We start from the raw sequence: 8,284 nt of genomic DNA, 5'->3' as shown, positions 1-8,284 counted from the left end.
AGCCAGCAGTGTGCCCAGGTGGCCAAGAAAGCCAATGGCATCCTGGCTTGTCTTAGAAATAGTGTGACCAGCAGAAGTAGAGAGGTGATTGTCTCCCTATACTCAGCACTGGTGAGGCCACACCTGGAGTGTTGTGTCCACTTTTGGGCACCTCAATTCAAGAGAGATATCGAGGTGCTGGAGTGAGTACAGAGGAGAGCAATGAAGCTGGTGAGGGGCCTAGAGAATCAGTCTTACGAAGAACACTTGAAGGAGCTAGGAATGTTTAGGTTGAGAAAGAGGAGGCTGACGAGAGACCTCATCAGTCTCTACAACTACCTGAAAGGTCATTGTAGAGAGGTTGGTGCTGGTCTCTTCTCACAAGTGATCACAGAGCAGGAGGGAAGGGCTTCAAGCTGCAACAGGGCAGGTTTGGACTGGACAGTAGGAACAGTTTTTCCACATCAAGAGTGGTTGGACACTGGAACAGGCTGCCCAGGGAGGTGGTGGAGTCACCATCCCTGGGTGTGTTGAAGGGTGGTTTGGATGTGCTGTTGGTGGAGATGGTTTAGGGGAGAACTTGGGAGAGAGTAGGGATGATGGTTGGACTTGGGGATCCCAAGGGGCTTTTCCAACCTGAATAGTTCTGTGATTCTATGATTCTAAGATGAAGAATGCATTTCTCCCACCCCCAGGCATCGCTACTGCCTTCGCCAGGGACAGCTTGCAAGGTTAGTGCATCAACACAAGTGTCACCTATAGCCACAGATTTATCCAGCACTAGCTGAAGCTTTCCTCATAAAAACCCCAGTGACTCTTTTAGAGGTCGTGGGCTGCTCTCCTCAGTCATCAGCACCAGTGTGACTGGGAGGTGTCACCTCCTCAGCACCAGCAGGAAGCGCCTGCTGTCAAGTTAAGCACAGCAATGCCCTTTGCTGACACCCCGCTGTGCCCAAGGATGCATTTTCACAGCAAACACTTCATGCTCATTTCTCACACCAAGCCCTAAGCCCCTTCTGCAAAACACAACTCTCGACCTTGAAACCAAGGGCTCCCTGCAAGGACAGCCACGACCAAACTACTTCTTCAGAAAAGGAAGCGGGTTCCTCAGTCCCTGCTAAGCAATGTGGTGATTCTAATTAGCAGTGTTTGCCAAGTAATTGTACTCTTAGAATAACGATGTTAAGAAAAATAACAAATAAGAGGGCACCTGGGATAGCTCTATCAGGTTGAAATTCTACTAAAAGCTTCTGAAATTCATACCAGCACACAGTTGAAAAAAATATGAACTTGAATATGCTTCACAATCCAGCTAAATCAAGGCAAATCTTATTCCCCTGAAGTCTGACTTAATGTCAAGTTGATGCAAAGAAGCATGAGCTGAATGAGTGAATAACTGTGTTCAAGCCTTGGTGCCAAAATCACACATGGTGTAACTTGTTGATGAATTTGCCTATAAGGGTCATCAAGTAAACACTTTTCTACATCTTTGTAAGAATGACACAGGTGATTAGTCTCCCAGGAAAAGTTATTTCTTAAACAATGATACTTGCTATACAGAATGTAACTAATTCCAGTTTTCCTTATCCAGACACATCACTGCCTCCACCACTGCCCTGGGAAGTCCCTCCGAATGTCTGATCACCCTCTCCATGAGGAATTGCTTCCTGATATCCAACCTAAACCTCCCCTGGAGCAGCTTCAGGCCAGGCCCTCTTGTCTTGTTGCTGGTTGCCTGGGAAAACAGCCTGACCCCACCTGACCACAACCTCCCTTCAGGTAGTTGAAGAGAGTGATGTGGTCCCCCCTGAGTCTTCTCCAGGCTAAACAACCCCAGCTCCCTCAGCCTCTCCCTGTAAGACTTCCCCTCCAGCCCCTTCACCATCCTCATTGCTCTCCTCTGGACCTGCCCCAGCACCTCAATGTCCTTCTTGCAGTGAGGGGCCCAGAACTGGACACAGAACTCGAGGTGAGGCCTCCCCAGTGCTGAGCACATGGAAGGGAATCACATCCCTGCTCCTGCTGGCCACACCATTCCTGATACAAGCCAGGATGCCATTGGGCTTCCAGGCCACCTGGGCACCCTGCTGGCTCATGTTCAACCGGTTGTCAACCAGTGTTCCCAGGTCCCTCTGTGCTGGGCTTCTCTCCAGCCCCTCTTCCCCCAGCCTGTAGCTCTGCCTGGGGCTGTTGTGGCCAAAGTGCAGGACCCTGCACTTGGTCTTGTTGAATGTCATGCCAGTGCTAGGCAAAGGAAAGAAAACTGGTGTAAAATGGCAGGGCTGAGGGAGAGAGTGACTAGATTTGCCTCCTCCTTTTCTCAGTTACACGGAAAACCTGCTACCACAGAGCCAAACCAGTCAGCATTTACACTGAGCTGCTCCTGTGCCCATTTCTGACTTCGTGTCTGAAAACCTGGTGCAGAGAGATCCCTCCCTCCTGTCCCTCCTGTGTTTGTCTTCTTCCACATGCTCTCTCAGCTTGGCCTGTTTCTGTATTTGCAGTGCTCATGCTGCCCACATACGTAGAATCTCCTTCTCCTGTCTCTTCAGGAGTAAAGTCTGGGGCCTCTGCACATACATGGCAACAGCTACGGAAAGAAGGAAGGGATTAAGGATGGATTTTGTTCACTCTTCTCACTGCCCCATCTGCCATCAGCCTGTTGACCCTAAGTAAAACAATGAACCTACCCTGCCAAATCCTTACAATTAGAAACATCTGAAACGCCTCTCACCCACCCAGTGGTTTTGGAGAGTTTTTCTACCTGACAACTAATGGTGCCGCTTCATCCCTTACAACTTCAGCAAAGCTTCTGAAAATGGCTCAGGAGCCCAGCTAGGATGAGGACATGCTGTTCACCATGGCTACAGCCCTGGCCCAACCAAAGGCACGAGTCCTGTTGCCTTTGCCAACCAAGTGACAGATTCTTGCATTTGCCCATTTTAAGCACTTCAAAACATTTTTTGTGAGGGTCTTGACAATCTTCCAGTAAAAAGCAGCTGTCAAAATGTATCCTACAGTACACTAGCAGACCTCCTCCACACTGCTGCTATAATTAGGTGGTTTGTTTCACTTTTTATCTTTTTTTTGCTTTAAAGCAGCTTGCAAAGAATATAATTTTCGGTTTGACTAAATAAAATGTTCAGAGCACATCAGGTCCATAATTTGATTTCAATTTGAGAATAGTGTGTTAAGTTTAAAAGCAGCAGAGATAGTGGTGATTTATTTTACCTTTCACAGCTTCTGAAAGCCAAACCCTGAGAATAACTACAGTTCAAAGAGTAGGCAGGAACTGGGACCTCTCTCTGAAGTGTGCTCAGCATCTCCATGTCTCTTTCAGGGCAGCACTTTATAGGCAGAAGCTCTGAGGCTTTTAACCTCCAGCTCTCTTCTGACACTTCAGTGAAATAGAGAATTCAACTCCCCACCTCAGCAGCCATGACAGGTAACAGAGAAAAGGGCACACCTCCTATTAGGGTTTGGCTGTTTGAGGTCCCCTTATAACAAAAAATACCAAGAAATAAGGTTTAACTGCCTTGGTGGACACTGTATCAATGAACTATGCAAAAGAGCCAGAGGCTATTGGGGAGCCTTGCTCCAAAACCACACAAGAGCACAATTTTGACAGGTCTAGTTAATAGGGCTTCTTTTTCAAAAGCCTTGGCCACATGTGCCCTGACACCAGCACACGGAAGGCACAGGTTGTATGGGTGAAGCTGACCCTCTGCTGAGAGGTCTCACAGCCTGTCCCTAGGCCAAACACTCACCAGGGTCCCCTGACGTTTGACCTGAGGCACAAAAGGATTTTAACAATGCAGTTGTTTTTTCAGTGATTCTTCAGGTGTGCCAGGCAACTGAGCCTTGCCAGGCTAAGGACGAGAACCACACTCTAACTCAGAGGTACAACAGCTCCCACTGCTATCCCAGAACACTTTCTTTGGTTACTCAGACTGCTAAACAAAGGGTTTGTGATTTACATTTGCTTCACAGCACTTACCCTAAGTGCTTAGTGGGACCCCCCACACTTCAAGTGCATGTTTCCAGATCAGAGGGATGAAACCCTTACACTGTAGAAAAGCCCAAGCAAGGCCAGCTGTCAGGTCACCACTACTGTGTAGAGGACACTGGGCAGTTTTACTAAGACTCTAGGATAGCAAAAGCAGAGAGAGCTTTGGATATGTAACTACAGCACCTCTGGTAACAGACCCCTCATCTCACTGACACACAGAACGTGCAGATGTTACACTCTGGAGAAAGCCTTGAACTGGACGTGGCAATGGGCTCTGAGAGTTCAACCACCTCCCCCCCTCCTTTTAAGAGGCTGAAAAGGCTCAGACTCGATGGCAGTTCTTATGCAGAGACCCATTATTTCTGGTTTTTCTGTTAAAAGGAGACAAGTGGATGAGCAAATCTTCCACCCTCCCACTTTTCCCAAGGACACACTCTCTCTCAGGGAGCTGCACTGAAGCAGGGATCTCTGCTGTCTTCATTAGCTCTTCTAGCAACAAAACAGCACAAGACAAAAGAGGTGGAAACAAGAGGGGAACCTGGCCCTTGAGAGGCTGCTTCACATTGGCAAAAGGGTGCTGGGTGAGGTTACTGCTGGAATGATTGGCTTTTTATCCAGAAAAGGATGACTGGTTAGGATTGTCACAGGGGAAAGGTTGGGAGGTTTGCAGGGCTCAGTGCTAGGATCTGTGTGGTTAAACGAGCATGCAGATGCCCTGGAAGAAGGGGACTGATGTGAAGCAGTAATAAAATCTGGTGATGAGACCAAGTTGTTGAGGTTAAATAGGGGCTCCAGCAGTAGTCACTCCACCCCTCCCAGTCAAGCATCAGGAGGTAAATCACCAAAATGGCATCTGTACAAAGAACATATGAGTAGACTAAGATGATGTGGAATAATATGCTAGAATGACCCAGAAAGGCATTTGTATTATTCTCCAAGGAAGAACTAGTGACCATGAAACAAGACTAAGAAGCTCAGAGCTAGTAAAGGGAAAGGCTCCTCACGGAAGGGATAGTCAATCTGTAGCACTCCCTGTCACCACTCATGGACACCAGAAGTTAATGACAGGCAGCTGGACAAAGACAGGGAAAATAAAGCCACAAGTTACTGAGTCCCCTGTGGCTCCCAGAAACTTCTATTTTACCATTCAGGTAAAACTGGGGAAAGGCAATAACAAAGATTTTCATTCCCTAAATATAATCTCCTAGCTGTTCCAGCTGGGCAATGAGCTAAATGCAGGGAAAAAAAGAAGTGGGCAGCAAATATCCATCTACTGCTTGAGAAAGCCAGCACCAAGTGACTTCATGGTTTTTTCCTAGCTAATTTATTTAACCAACTTGTCTGAAACAATGAATAACCTCTGATCTATCCAAAATGGGCTATATATGTAGCTTGTATATATATATGTAGCTTGATCCTACATAACACATCAGCACTGTATATTGTACAACTTTCTGATCTTGCCAGTCCTAAGGTTATATTTTTATGCTGACAAATTGCCCCTTGAATAATCTTTCCTTCAGATTTAACGAGATCATTTTCTCTGCCATTTCTTCAGTTTATTTTTCATTTTGCATTAAAAAAAAAATCCCACATAGTCCCACTTTGGCTCCTCTGAACTATTCTTACACTTCCACTGGACAAAACAGAAAATCAGTAACTCAGCAAGTGAGTCCAGCCAAGATTCCTAATACCTCTGCTACCCACTCAAAAATGCAGTCCCATTTATCAAAGCTACAGTGTGAACACATGGATTCGGTCTTTCTTCAGATTCATCCCATCCTTTAGCCCTTTCTTTCTGTCACTAGGATATTCCACATTCTCCATACTTTTATTTAGAAATCTGATACAGGTTTGAGTTAGTAGCTTCAACAGTAATTCAAATGTCTTTGACACTAAGGAGACTCATAAACCTTTATGCCTTGCTCCAGTACATGAACATACAAAATCAATATTATCAAGTATTTCAGGAGAAAGATAGGGAATTTTCAGGTGATCACAAAAGGCAAAAAAGCCAGTCAATTCAGGAAATATGGAGACCTTAACTCTCTTCTTTTTGTGTGAGCTAGGCTTTTTGGGGGAGTTTTAAATGACAGCCTAAGTATCTATGTTGTGTATCTTGAGAAGCAGTCTTGTGACAAAGTGTAACAGAGCATCATAAATAGACCCCAACATTCCAAACACATCTAAAACATTCTCAGGCTTAACTCACAAAATAAAATTCAACTCTTCTTTTCCATAGCAGATACATGCCAGCAAAGGCAGCTTCCTCACAGAAGTCTGGTGCTCCTCTGATGTGCTGCCTCATCACTTGGATAGTCTGTGGGCCCTCGAGGCTGTGACATTATGAACTGCTCTGGGATATCAGGAACACCACACACATCTGCAGCCAGAGGTATCTTCCTCCCTGCTGCCAGAAAGCTTTCCAGACCACGAGGAGCGAGGCAGTTCAAAATTACCACGATAATTTCTTGTGCATGAAGTTGCAGGCAAGCACAATCACAGCATCAGCTCTGAGTTCATAGAATCATAGAACCATTCAGGCTGGCAAAGCCCCTTGGGATCCCCAAGTCCAACCATCATCCCTAGTCTACAAAGTTCTCCCCTAAACCATCTCCACCAACACCACATCCAAACCACCCTTCAACACACCCAGGGATGGTGACTCCACCACCTCCCTGGGCAGCCTGTTCCAGTGTCCAACCACTCTTGCTGTGAGGAAATTGTTCCTACTGCCCAGTCTGAACCTGCCCTGGTGCAGCTTGAGGCCCTTCCCTCCTGTTCTGTGATCACTTGTGAGAAGAGACCAGCACCAACCTCTCTACAGTGACCTCTCAGGCAGGTGTAGAGACTGATGAGGTCTCCCCTCAGCCTCCTCTTCCTCAAACTAAACATTCCCAGCTCCTTCAAGCCTTCTTCACCAGGCCCTTCACCAGCTTCCTTGCCCTCCTCTGTCCTTGCTCCAGCACCTCGAGATCTCTCTTGCATTGAGGTGCCCAAAACTGGACACAAGAGCTGCCATTGACCATTCTGACACTGCTGCTGCTTAAACACAAACAGCAGAAAGAGCAAACTAAGCTGCCTCTAGGGCAATGTGCCACTTTGCACCATCTGAGTGGCTTCTGCATCTCTTCTTCAATTTACCACTCACACAGGGCAATTCTGGAAGCCCAAAAGCAATACAAGCTGACAGGATGCACTCAGACCTCCTAACCCCATGTTCCCAACCAATTCTACAGCTCAGGCCTCTTTGTTGGCGTAGGAGCTGTTTACCACCATGTACTGGGGGACACTCTGGGCATTACTCAGATGGGAATTCAACATGGAATGTGTTCAGACAACTGATTGAGGCCAGTTACTTTCTTGTCTTTACTTTTAAAACAAATCTGCACAGAACTGCAGAACACTCAAAATGGCAAAATACACCTTCACAGCTTTCCTATGAACTGGCTTCATTCAACTGTTGATACGTAAGAAGCAGAAACAGCAAGAACTGACAGAATTTTGGTAACAGAGGTTTTTAACTGGAGCCCTATAACCCATCAGCCTGATGATGCTACACTTCTACTCCTGCTCACGGATTTTTCTTTTCCATTACAAGTTTTTTTTCAGTGGTGAGAAGAGTAGAAATACTTGCCCACTGGGAAAATGGTGCTGGCTTTCCATTCAGTATAAACCCAAAACAGTATTGACTGGGCTGTCAAACAATAACTGAGCTGGATTTATCCCTCTCCTGTGCTCCTGAAGGGTGTGATAAAAAGAGAGAAGGGCCTTGCAGCACAGCACTACTAACAAAAACATTCACTTGATAATTAACTACTGTTCTACTTGACCAGCTCAAAGATTTAACATGTTTTCTTCAGCTTTCTCAGTGAGTCCTATGCAAATTCCCAGCCAAATCCTGCCAGTGGCCCTGCAGCAGTGAGGGAAGCCAGCATGGTGCTTGGTGGGGACTCACTGTGGGGTCACTCACTGTGAATTCTGCAGGACATGGTCAGACACTTCCTATCCTGTTCTCAGTGTGAACAGAATCAACAACCTGGTCCACATTTTTCACTGGACTGAACCTGGCTTTTTTTTTCCTGCCACTCAAGCATCTTCATTTACTTCAGTAATTTGCAACTGTCATTCATATAGAATCACAGAACCATTTAGGTTGGAAAAGCCCCTCAGGATCCCCAAGTCCAACCATCATCCCTACACTACCAAGTTCTCCCCTAAACCATCTCCACCAACACCACATCCAAACCACCCTTCAACACACCCAGGGATGGTGACTCCACCACCTCCCTGGGC

General features: G+C 46.4%; 1 protein-coding gene across 1 annotated transcript in view; it reads right to left on the bottom strand.

The window, feature by feature from the left end:
- Positions 1 to 8,284, bottom strand: part of LOC104385437 (chromosome unknown open reading frame, human C4orf22) — a 198,717-nt gene that overhangs the window by 49,876 nt on the left and 140,557 nt on the right. The gene's annotated exons all lie outside the window — the stretch shown is intronic.

Source organism: Chaetura pelagica, unplaced genomic scaffold (genome assembly GCF_000747805.2).
Source record: "Chaetura pelagica isolate M959 unplaced genomic scaffold, ChaPel_1.0 scaffold210, whole genome shotgun sequence".
Classification (NCBI taxonomy): Eukaryota; Metazoa; Chordata; class Aves; order Apodiformes; family Apodidae; genus Chaetura; species Chaetura pelagica.
The sequence above is the reverse complement of the archived record's forward strand: the minus strand, read 5'-3'. Positions and strand labels throughout refer to the sequence as shown.